General features: G+C 44.5%; 1 pseudogene; it reads right to left on the reverse strand.

Annotated features, from left to right (window-relative positions):
* Positions 1-327: 327 nt before the first annotated feature.
* On the reverse strand, positions 328-440 carry LOC136390237 (U6 spliceosomal RNA; annotated as a pseudogene).
* Between the last annotated feature and the right edge of the window lie 11847 nt (positions 441-12287).

Raw genomic sequence — 12287 nt, forward strand, 5'->3', positions numbered from 1 at the left:
AACCTGTATAATTATGTTAACCAGTATCACCCCCAAAAATCCAATTAAAAAAAGAGAAGTAAGCTATTAGGAAACAGGTAAATACAAGAATGAGAAGGTATATGGGAAGAAAAACTCCTTGATTTCCTTCTGGTTCTTTTCCTCCCTGTTGGGAACCACAAGCCAACAGGGTCCTTGCAGTTTAGACTTTTGAGGGACAGAGGTGTGGGAGACTGGCAGTAAGCTGACAGTATGCCCAACCCCCCACCTCACTTACTTGGTTAAGTTGCTAAAGGCTAAGTTTTTCTCCATACCTCCATGTTAGCTGTGATGCTGGATTTTTTTTTTTTTAATATGGGACGCTTCACAAATTTGCGTGTCATCCTTGCGCAGGGGCCATGCTAATCTTCTCTGTATCATTCCAATTTTAATATTTATATATGTGCTGCCGAAGCGAGCACTGATGCTGGATTGTTTTTACTGGTCCTCTCCCCCATGTCCCTCAGAGAGACTGGAGGCAGTTTTCTTTTCATCCTTTGTTTTGTGAAGTTAAGATGTTATGTAGGGTGCAGAGGGTTTTCTGCACTTGGGAGAATTCTTGGGTTGCCTTGGAAATGTGACTTTGTTTTAATGATCTCTTTGATTTGCTAATGACTTTACTCTGCCCTATAAATATAGCTTTTGGGGGGTGGAGACTCGATTTTTGCAAACCATCTTTGCGTTGCAAAGAGACCTCCCGATCCCATCTTTTTTCTCTAAGTTTATTTCTTCATTCCACGCCGTTCCCACTCAGGACCTGGAACTACTAGCCATGCTGGTCCGCAGTACTACCCTTCCTTCCCCTGTGCTGGAGTTGACCACTCTCAGAGCTGGTCAATATCTTAGATGCCATAACAAAGTACTGTAGACAGGGTGGCTTAAACAACAACACAATTCTGGAGTCTAGAAGTCCAAGGTCAGGGGGCTGGCATGGTTGATCCTTATTGAGAGCTCTCTTCCTAGCTTACAGATAGCTGCCTTCTCACTGTGTCCTCAAAGGACAAAGAGATGGGTAGGAGAGAATGCTCTCTCTTGTGTCTATTCTTATAAGGGCATTAATCCCTTTGGACTAAGACCTCACCTCATGAATTTATCTAAACCTAATTATCCTCCAAAGGCCCCACCTCCAAATACTATTACAGTGAGGAGGGGCTTAGTACCTCACCATATGAATTTGAGAGTGAGACACAAGCATTGTCTATAGCACTCACCAAACATTGATTCAAGGAACATTGCTAAGACATTAAGTTAGTTCAGACCAACTTCCCAAACCCACTGGCATATTCTTTCTTTTTTTTTTTTGGGGGGGGGGGGGAAGTGGTGGCAGCACAGCGTTCTTTATTTTATTTTTTTGCTGAATATTAGGGTGATATTGGTTCACAAAACCATACAGGTTTCTGGGCTCGGCCGCCCCCTCCGCTCCCTGCGCACGGTCCCTTCTCCTCTGCGCCCTGAGGCTTCCTTCTTCGGCCTCTTTTTCCGTTAACTCTTTGGCCCCTCTCGCCCTGCTTATCCCTCCGAGTCTCTGAGTCCTCCCAACGATTCTTCGCGGTCCGCAACTCCTTCCCCTTTTTACCCATCCTCAACCCCGTTTCCCCCACTCCCCTGGCGGAGATTCCATTTTCACTTTAATTATTTCCTTTTCACCTCCCCCCTCGCATCCTCCCCGCCCCTTCTTTTTCCGGCACCCCCGCCAATAAGAAGAAGAAGAAGAAGAAAAAAACCATACAGGTTTCTGCTGCGAACCAGTGCAACTATTAATTTCAGGTCCTGAGGGAGAACGGCACCGAGTTAAGAAAATAGACTCACCAAGAAAAGTGGATGGGGCCTGACCAGGCGGTTGCGCAGTGGATAGAGCGTCAGACTGGGATGCAGAAGACCCAGGTTCGAGACCCCGAGGTTGCCAGTTTGAGCGCTGGCTCATCTGGTTTGAGCAAAAAGCTCGCCAGCTTGGACCCAAGGTCGCTGGCTCGAGCAAGGGGTTATTCAGTCTGCTGAAGGCCCGCAGTCAAGGCACATATGAGAAAGCAATCAATGAACAACTAAGGTGTCGCAATGCGCAACGAAAAACTAATGATTGATGCTTCTCATCTCTCCGTTCCTGTCTGTCTGACTCTCTCTCTGTCTCTGTAAAAAAAAAAAAAAAAAAAAAAAAAGACAGCAATCTCTATAGTGGAAACAACCATAAGTAAATATTTTTGTCTGTATACAAATTAAAGGAGGAACATGGCAAATGCTGAAAAGCCACACCAATGGCATGTAATTCTACCCTTTGAGCTGATTTTAAGGTGACTGTTTCAGTATAAACTTGTCCATCAATTATTAAGCCTGCTGTTCCTGAGCTGGACCCATCAGTAAAGACTGTAGGTGCTTCAGGAATGGGCTCATTAGCCTGACCTGTGGTGGTGCAGTGGATAAAGCGTCGACCTGGAAATGCTGAGGTTGCCGGTTCGAAACCCTGGGCTTGCCTGGTCAAGGCATATATGGGAGTTGATGCTTCCAGCTCCCCCCCCCTTCTCTCTCTGTCTCTCCTTTCTCTCTCTCTGTCTCTCCCTCTACTCTAAAAATATGAATAAATTAAAAAAAAAAAGAGGAATGGGCTCATTAACAATTGTCTTAGGAAAGACAAATGTAGTAACTAATGAAAATTGTACTATTTTATCAGCTGGTTAGTGAGAATCAATTTGACCTGTCAAATTTGCAAAAGCAATTGCCATTTTGTGGAAGTTTCCTGTTAGATTCAGGGAGTGCTGATATGCTGGGGCTGCTAAGAGTGTAACTATTGAAGGAACAGGGAGTGCTGATAGGGCCCCTGTGACACCAAAAACAAAGAGTTCAGCAACATCCTGCATTTTATGAGTCAGAGACCCTTATCAGAAGTTTATGTTTGAAATTCTCCACTGAGCAATACCCCCCCCCCCCGGAACTGCGCATGACCTCCCTAGCCAATAGCTAACAGCCACATCAGCTTCTGTATAATGCTTGCTCAACCTAGATAGCCACCCTAAAAAAGGAGCCATTTTAGAAGCTCGGGGCTGCAGTGCTCCCTTGCGTGGGTTGCCTGCAGTCCCTGCGCAGGTTTGTGGGGCTGCAGTGTTCCCCTGAGTGGGTTACCTGCAGTCCCTGCACAGGTTTGGGGGGCTGCAGTGTTCCCCTATGGGGGTTACCTGCAGTCCCTGTGCAGGTTTGGGGGGCTGCAGTGTTCCCCTGTGTGGGTTACCTGCAGTCCCTGCGCAGGTTTGGGGGGGCTGCAGTGTTCCCCTGTGTGGGTTACCTGCAGTCCCTGCGCAGGTTTGGGGGGCTGCAGTGTTCCCCTGTGGGGGTTACCTGCAGTCCCTGCACAGGTTTGGGGGGCTGCAGTGTTCCCCTGTGTGGGTTACCTGCAGTCCCTGCGCAGGTTTAGGGGGCTGCAGTGTTCCCCTGTGGGGGTTACCTGCAGTCCCTGCGCAGGTTTGGGGGGCTGCAGTGTTCTCCTGTACGGGTTGCCTGCAGTCCCTGCACAGGTTTGCAATAAAACTTATAAAATTTACTTTGTGTCTGCTGTGGTCCGTCTCCTGGGATGTAACATTTCCCAGAGCCATTGTTGTTGATCTTTTGAAAAAGGAACAACAATAAATTGAGGCTCAAAACCTATAAGCTGTAAAAGTCATCTACGCTCTTTGACAATCAAGGAAGCGACAAGATCAAAATATTGAGATAAGACTTTCTTAGGAGTAACAACTAAATGAATCCATTCAATAGGACCTGAAGCTTGCCACAATAGTCCTGTTGGAGCGTAGCTTGAGGGACAAATTAGTAAGGCAATTGGTTCTTCAGGGTTTATGCATTATTCTTATGCTTGCTGCAAGGCCTTTTCTACAAGCTGTAAAGCTGGCTGTGTGATAAGGTGCCGAAGAATTGCAAAAATTAACAGTAGTGTTTTAAAAGGAAGAGTCAGGCCCCCTTACCCCTCCTTTCTGAAAAGAAAAAAAAACAAACCCAAAAGTTAGTAACTGATCATAGTTTAACTATAGTTCTCTGGAAGGCCACTTGCTAGACAGCAAAGTAGACAAAGGTTATCTGAAAACTTTCTCTTCCCCTTCCATAAGAACCTTTAGGAGACAATGTTTACATATCCTATACTGATTTTGGCTCTTCCTCCCCTCCTGGAGTCCTGAGAGTGACATATACCTCTAAACAAAGGAATCACGAGCCCACTTCTCTTGCCTGCAAAACCTGCATTCTGGAACTATTTCCTTATCCTAAGCTAAAACATTTCACTGTCGTGGCAAGGACCCTAGAAGATTTGGGAATATCTTTGATATGTAAAACAACATTTATCGCTACTGTGTTACCTTGTAAGTTTTGGTATGTAGGACTGTTTTTTTCTTTTAATAGATCCTATAGATAAATGTTGTAAGCTTGTTAATAATTGACTATTGTGTCATGCTCCCCCTCTTTTTCCCTCAACCTGTATGTGATCAAGTCTATATAACTAGCTTCAGAGCTATATTTGAGGCTGCACAATTTGGGTTAGCTATACCCTATGTAAGTCATATGTAGCCGGCTTATTAATAAATCTCCTCCTAATATTTCTTCTGTATCCTGCCTTGGTGTCTCTACGTGACCCGCGGAATTAAGGTAATATACTTTTTTTTTTTTTTTTTTTTTTACAGAGACAGAGAGAGTCAGAGAGAAGGATAGACAGGGACAGACAGACAATAACGGAGAGATGAGAAGCATCAATCATTAGTTTTTCATTGCACATTGCGACACCTTAATTGTTCATTGATTGCTTTCTCATATGTGCCTTGACTGCGGGCCTTCAGCAAACCAAGTAACCCCTTGCTGGAGCCAGCAACCTTGGGTCCAAGCTGGTGAAGCTTTTGCTCAAACCAGATGAGCCAGTGCTCAAGCTGGCGACCTCAGGGTCTCGAACCTGGGTCCTTGGCATCCCAGTCTGACACTCTATCCACTGCACCACCACCTGGTCAGGCGGTAATATACTTTATAACAGCTGTCCTGCAGCTGTAAGTTGCCAAGAGGAAGCTGGTTCAGCCGAACCTTTAAGAATATCAAAAAGTGGTTTCAGTTCCCCGGTAGTTAATTTCAAAAAAGGTCTAAGCCAATTAATGTCTCCTAACAATTCCTGAAAATCATTTAAAGTTTGCAAATGATCCATCCTGATTTCTAATTTTTGTGGACGAATTTGTTGACCCTCAATAATTTGTCCTAAATAAGAGAAAGGCAAGGACTGCTGTATCTCTTCAGGGGCTATATAAAGTCCTGATTCTTTCAAAGAATAGGTGGGACTGAGGTCCACTCCTGTGCTGCCTGCTGTTGCTCGGGATAGTTGGGCAATGTTTGGCCTGCTGGAATCAGCATTTGCTGAGGAAACATAACATTGCCCCTATTGTTTGAAGGGGCCGGGGAAGGCCCCATTGTCCATTCAGATTTAGGTAAATCTAAATTGTCATTTAGATTTAGGTAAATCTAAATATACCTGTCCTTCAGCAGTGTATTTAGATTTACACTCATTTGCCCAATGTTTCCCTCTCCTACAGCATGGGCAGAGGTCTAGAGTTTTAGGAGCTGGCTGCCCTTGAAGGGGAGGTTGAGACTGACATCCAGGGGGAGTAGGGCAACTTTTAGCAAAATGTCCCACACCCCCGCATTGGAAACAAGATCTATGGGCGGAAGTACTTCCCTCACCCTCCTTCTTTCGTTTTGTAAAGCCAGTGGCCAGGGCCACTATCACAGCAACCTGGCCCATGCAGGTTTGCATTGGATTCGGACAGTCGGTAAAGAAACAAAGGAGCCAAAAACTGGTAGACCATCATCTTTAATCCTAGCTTGCACCCAGCGGGCAAGTAAAAACACACACGGGGCTCCAAAACCCACTCACATTCAGTGCTCACAAAGCTACTGACTTATCCGAGTTTCCTAGAATCAAAGGTTCCTAGCTCACCAGACTTATTCACCTCTGTTCCCCATCTCCTTCCTTCTTCCCGCACAAACTCTGCACAAACTGGCATCTCACTCAGCACTCCACCATCTTGTCTGCTTCCCCTGGCTTCCTCCACATGGCCTTTCTCTGCTCTCTGCTCTCTCCTCTTAATGCTAATCTCAGGAACTAAGAGAGCAAGCTCCTGTTCTGTCCACATTTTATAGTGTAGAAAACCAAAAACCCTTAATCCAATATACAAAATGGGGAAGTCTCTAATACAAAGTCACTTATCTGAGTCATGATGGGATTGTACCACCCCACATCAAAAAGAGTGGGAAAGGCTTAGTCCCAAAACCAAGCCCCAGGCTACAAGGATCCTGCCTGCCCACAGCCTGACCCCAACACACATTAATATCACCTGGGCGATGGCCTCCATGTGGGCAGTGCCATCTTTAACAAAGTGAGCATAATATATTTTATCTGCCCAACACGTTTGTTTTGCATTTTATCAAAGTATCCTGGAAGCCTCCCCTAAGCGCTGTGGCAATAGCAAGACCTTGCATGTACAAAGTCCCAATATCAGTACATATTCTGATATAGTCCTCTGTATCTCCCTTCTTGCCGTGAGGCCGAAGTGCAGCCTGGCAAATAGAATTAGCATTTTCATATGCTAACTGTTTTACTAAAACCCTTCCTACCTTTTTGTCTATCACTATTCTATCAACTGCTTGAATTAGCCGAGAAACAAATTCTTGAAATGGCTCATCAACGCCTTGCCTAATTTTGCTCAATTCCTCTGTTTTGGCTCCTGTAGTAGGCAGGCATTTCCATACCTGTGTGGCTATCTGGTTAATCATTTGATAAGTAATTAGTTGATACTCTAATTGAGCCACCATAGGGGCATATTGTCCTTCTCCAGTTAACATATCAGCAGTAATAGCAACCTGCTCTTGCTGGTTTCTCTCATCCTGCTCAGTGGCCTTTTCATAAAAGTCTGATTTCCATAACAAATGATCACCCCGCAGAGGAGAGACAGGTATGAGCAATTGCCTTCCAGTCACTTGGGTGAAGAGCCTTTGCACTAATAGTATCTAATAAACCAAGTGTAAAAGGGGCAGTAGGCCCATACTGAGCACAAGCAAATTTAAATTCTTTCAGAGTCTTAAAAGGTAGAGGCTCATGCTCTCGCACTACATTCCCTTGATTGTCCTGTCTTTCTACAACAGAAAAACAGGCAAAGCCTTTTATTGTTTCCCCTATATTTCGAGCCTGATCTAAAGATTGTTGGAGCTGGGATTTCCAAGGGCCTGAGCTAGAGACTCTGAAAGTAACCGATAAGGGTACAGAGGAGCAGAGGTGTTGGGCAGATAAAATGTATTATGCTCACTTTGAAAAAGATAACGTTGCCCACGTGGAGGCCATTGCCCAGGTGATATTAATGTGTGTTGGGGGCAGGCAGGATCATTGTAGCCTGGGGCTTGGTTTTGGGATTAAGCCTTTCCCACCCTTTTTGATGTGGGGCGGTACAATCCAATCATGCCTCAGAGAAGTGACTTTGTATTAGAGACTTCCCTATTTTGTATATTGGATTAAAGGTTTGGATTTCTACACTATAAAATAGGGGCAGAACGGGAGCTTGCCCTCTCTTGGTTCCTGAGATTATCATTAGAGGAGAGAGCAGAGCAGAGAGCAGAAAGAGGCCATGTGGCCAGGAGAAGCAGCCAAGATAGCGGAGTGCTGAGTGAGATGCCAGTTTGTGTAGAGTTTGTATCTGGGATAAGGAAGGAGATGGGGAACAGAGGTGAATAAGGCGGTGAGCTAGAAACCTTTGATTCTAGGAAACTCGGATAAGTCAGTGGCTTTGTGAGCACTGAATGTGAGTGGGTTTTGGAGCCCAGTGTATGTTTTTACTTGCCCGCCAGGTGCAAGCTAGGATTAAAGACTATGGCCCACCAGTTTGTGGCTCCGTTGTTTCTTTACCGACTGTCCAAATCCAATGCGAACCTGCAAGGGCTGGGCTGCTCTGATGGTGGCTCTGGCCATGGCCATTGGCTTTACAAGAGGGTTGAGCATAAGAAGGAGCAGAGGGTGGCAGAGGTGCCATGGTTAAGGCAGCCATAGCTGTGATACCCTCATTTTCTCCCGAGTTAACCTCAGACTCTAAGGTCTTCTCATATTCACATCTCCTCATTTCTAGCTCACCCTGATACTCGTCAAACGATTTGTTCTTATATGGAAACATTTCTACCAAAAGGTCATTTACTTTTGACCCTAACTGTCTCATAATTTATTACTCCCAACTATACTCTCCCCAAAAACTTTCTTTATTCACTATGCAAACTTGGGGAGTTTCATCACCTGCCTTTAGTTTAGTTTTCTTGTACCCAGGTCCCTGTTCGGGCACCACTTGCCACAAACCAGAGCAGCTAGTAACTCCAGGTCCTGAGGGAGAATGGTGCAAAATTAAGAAAATAGACTCACTGAGAAAAGAGGATGGGATTGGGAGGCCTCTGCAATGCTAATGGCAAGATCAGAGAAAGCCCCCAGTCTTGCTTTATTATATAGTGTAGACCAGGGGTCCCCAAACTTTTTACACAGGGGGCCAGTTCACTGTCCCTTAGACTGTTGGAGAGCCAGACTATAAAAAAACTATGAACAAATCCCTATGCACACTGCACATATCTTATTTTAAAGTAAAAAAACAAAATGAGAACTGTAAGGTATTTTTCTCCGCTGAGAAGGAAGGAACGGGCCGGAGCCACAAAGTGTGGAATAGCAAACGGCTTTATTGAGTACAGAATGCACATCCCGCCCGGCAAGGTTCCCTGGCCCCGAGGAAAGAAAGATGGAGGAGATATGGAGGTCAGGGAAGTTGCATGGATTAAACCGTGTGGGAGATATTTAAAGGGTCCCTCTAGGGAAGTGGAGCTACTATGACGTGGTGAAATTTCACTGGCTAGCAGACGACCGCTTCTTTCCAAATGGTTCCTGGGAAGCTTCCTCTGGTGGGCTTGATTGTGGGCGGTTCCAGCCAAAGCCCGTGGGTCTGAGTTCCCCACATGACCATCCCTCATTATCCACCGACCTTACAGGAACAAATACAATATTTAAAATAAAGATCAAGTAAATTTAAATCAACAAACTGATCAGTATTTCAATGGGAACTATGCTCCTCTCACTGACCACCAATAAAAGAGGTGCCTCTTCTGGAAGTGTGGTGGGGGCAGGATAAATGGCCTTAGGGGGCCACATGCAGCCCGTGGGCTGTAGTTTGGGGACCCCTGGCATAGACAATGAAAGCCTTTAAGCCAATATACAAATAAAGAAGTCTCTGACACAAAGCCACTTATCTTAGGCATAAATGGGATTCCTCATAAGAGTGCACCACCCCACATCATGCAACAGTCAAAAAAATGCAACAGTTAAAAAAATTTTTTTGTATTATTTATTCATTTTTTAGAGAGGAAAGAGAGAGAGTCAGAGAGAGAGAGAAGAGAGAGAGACAGGGGGGAGGAGCTGGAAGCATCAACTCCCATATGTGCCTTGACCAGGTAAGCCCAGGGTTTCAAACCGGCGACCTCAGCATTTCCAGGTCGACGCTTTATCCACTGCGCCACCACAGGTCAGGCTCAAAAAACTTAGTTTTGAGAAGGGTGTTGAGAAGATCTTAGTATTATAGGGGTATGTGGAAGATCTTAGTATTAGAAGGCTGGAGAAGAACTTAGTCTTAAACTAAGCCCTAGGCTGTAAGGACTTTGTCAGTTTACAGCCTGTCTCCCACAGGTTTCAAGTGTACAACTCCATAAAACATCACCGGCACACTGCGTCATACACCCACTGTCCCAAGCAAAGTCTCTTTCCATCACCACTTCCTCCCCTTTGCCTACCTTCACTTACTCCTCACTCCCCTCCCCCAACTGGCATATTCTTTGTCACTGAGGATGGACAGAATTCTATATGCAATGATGTTTATCCTTCCTGTCACTTACGTAGTTACCAAACATTTCTGAGCACTCACTTAAGCATGTAGGGGATTGATATAGAGCTGACACTCCAGGGGAAAAGACATAAAATTCCAGTGCATAGAGATACATGATGGGACAGGAAAAGGGACAGCATTCTACGATCTTGGGGGAGGAATAACCTAGACTGAGGGTGTTAGACGGAGTGTTTGGGGCAGGTAGCACAGTACATGGTGGTGCAAAAGACGAAGTTTTCACATATCATATTCACTGTTCAGCATTCAGAGCTTCACATTGAAGGATGAGGAGCTGCTAATCCAGTAAGAAAGAGGGGGAAGGGCTTTTCTGGCAGAGGGGGAATGTGTGTGTGTGCTGGACACATGAGAAAACCTGACTGCTCTGGGAACTTCCATTGACTCAGTATAGCTGGAGACCAGATTTGGAGCTGGAGACACTTGGGGTCATACCCTAAGAGGTGTTTGTTTGTTTGTTTGTTTCTTTTTTAAACCTGGAAGTTCATGAGGAGCCCTGAAGGATTTCAAGCCAGGGAGTGATCTGACCAGATTACATTTCAGAAAGATTAACCATGCAGCAATGTGGCGATCACTGGAGGAGAGGACAAACCAGACTCAGGGGGCAAATGTGGCTACTGAAGTCATCAAAAGTGAGATGTGAGAATTTATGATGCAAAGCAGAGGAAGGTGAGATGGGGAAGAGAAAAAGGATTTTTGAGATGCATGAGTAAGGGTCAGAACTCTGGATGGGTGAAGGGACTGGGAAACTCCTGGCTCATGCCCTGGGGATAAATGGAGGTGCCATTCACTAAAACTGGGACCCAGAAGAGAAGCATGGTTGGAGAGGTGGGGAGGTGGGGGGTGTATTCAGACAACCTCAGCTGTGGACTCAATAGCTCAAGATGCCTGAGTAGTAGTACCCTATGGACATGTTGAGTTAACTGGTTGAATATACAGATATAATAAGATAAAATTTTGAAAATAAAATATTTTTATTTCTTTTCCCTAAATGTTCTAACTATTCTTCTAGTGATCTAGCCAATCAATAATATACATATGACCTCAAATGTAATAGTAGTAGAAAAGAGGAGGAAAAATGCTAATATTCTCTCCCTCTTCAAACTAGACTCTTGGAAGTCCAAAGGGGAGGCTCCAAATGGAACAAAGGTTGCAGTTAATATCATAAAGGTGATTATGCAGACGTTCCTGTGGGCACAACTAGCCAAGAGAGAAATACAGAGTTTGGGGCTCTTTTGCTTAAGCCTAGGAATCCAGGCCATTTACACACTGGGAGAAATTACTGATTCAGGTTGGAAGCTGTTTCCCATGACAACTAACTGATATGCAAGGTTTTGAGATTAATGATGACATTTGACTAACATTAAGCTTGTGGAGTTTTGATGTTTCTATAAATAATCTTGGGTGGTACTTTTATGTTTACAAAATGGGGAACAGGACTTGTGGTGGCGCAATGCATAAAGCATCAACCTGGAATGCTGAGGTTGCAGGTTCAAAACCCTAAGCTTGCCCGGTCAAGGCACATTTGGGGAACAACTACTATGAGTTGCAGCTTCCTAATTCTCTATTCTCTTTCTCTCTCTCTTTAAAAATCAATTAAAAGTTAAAAAATAAGAAGAAAAGGAAATTTAAGATGGGGAACAGAACAGTTATGAGTATGTTTTTACCCAAGGATCTTCATTCTTGTGAATATTTTCTGCCTCATCTTACACCTGTGTCAATATCCTCATCTCCCCAGAGTTTCTTTTCACAAGCAGTGGTTAATTAAGAAGCTCTTGGTTTCTGGCTTTGGGTAGGATTTTAGCAGCCAGTAAGAATAGAAAATAGAGGGCTTGTAAAAATATAAGACTTAATAAAAAGCATAGAAAATTTAAGATATTTTTTTAAATTTATTTTATTTATTCATTTTAGAGAGGAGAGAGAGAGAGAGGAGAGAGACAGAGAGAGAGAGAAAGGGAGAGGAGCTGGAAGCATCAACTCCCATATGTGCCTTGACCAGGCAAGCCCAGGGTTTCGAACCGGCGACCTCAGCATTTCCAGGTCAACGCTTTATCCACTGCGCCACCACAGGTCAGGCAATTTAAGATATTTTTATGAGATGGGGAGGTCCATATTATGCCTCCACAAAAATATTAGAATGAGAATAAAGTGAATGTGCAATGTGACCATCTATACTCAGAAGAGGGCGACCAAAAATGGGAAGGCTCTGGAGGTGAGAGGTATGTGTAAGATGGAAGAGATTTTGAGCACATTTGTTAAAGAGGAAGTCTAAGCTCAACATGGATTCAAATTCTGACTCTACCATTTATTAGCTCTGTGACTTTAGGTAAATTAGTTAATCACTCTTTG

The sequence above is a fragment of the Saccopteryx leptura genome, chromosome 1 (assembly GCF_036850995.1).
Source record: "Saccopteryx leptura isolate mSacLep1 chromosome 1, mSacLep1_pri_phased_curated, whole genome shotgun sequence".
NCBI classification, from domain to species: Eukaryota; Metazoa; Chordata; class Mammalia; order Chiroptera; family Emballonuridae; genus Saccopteryx; species Saccopteryx leptura.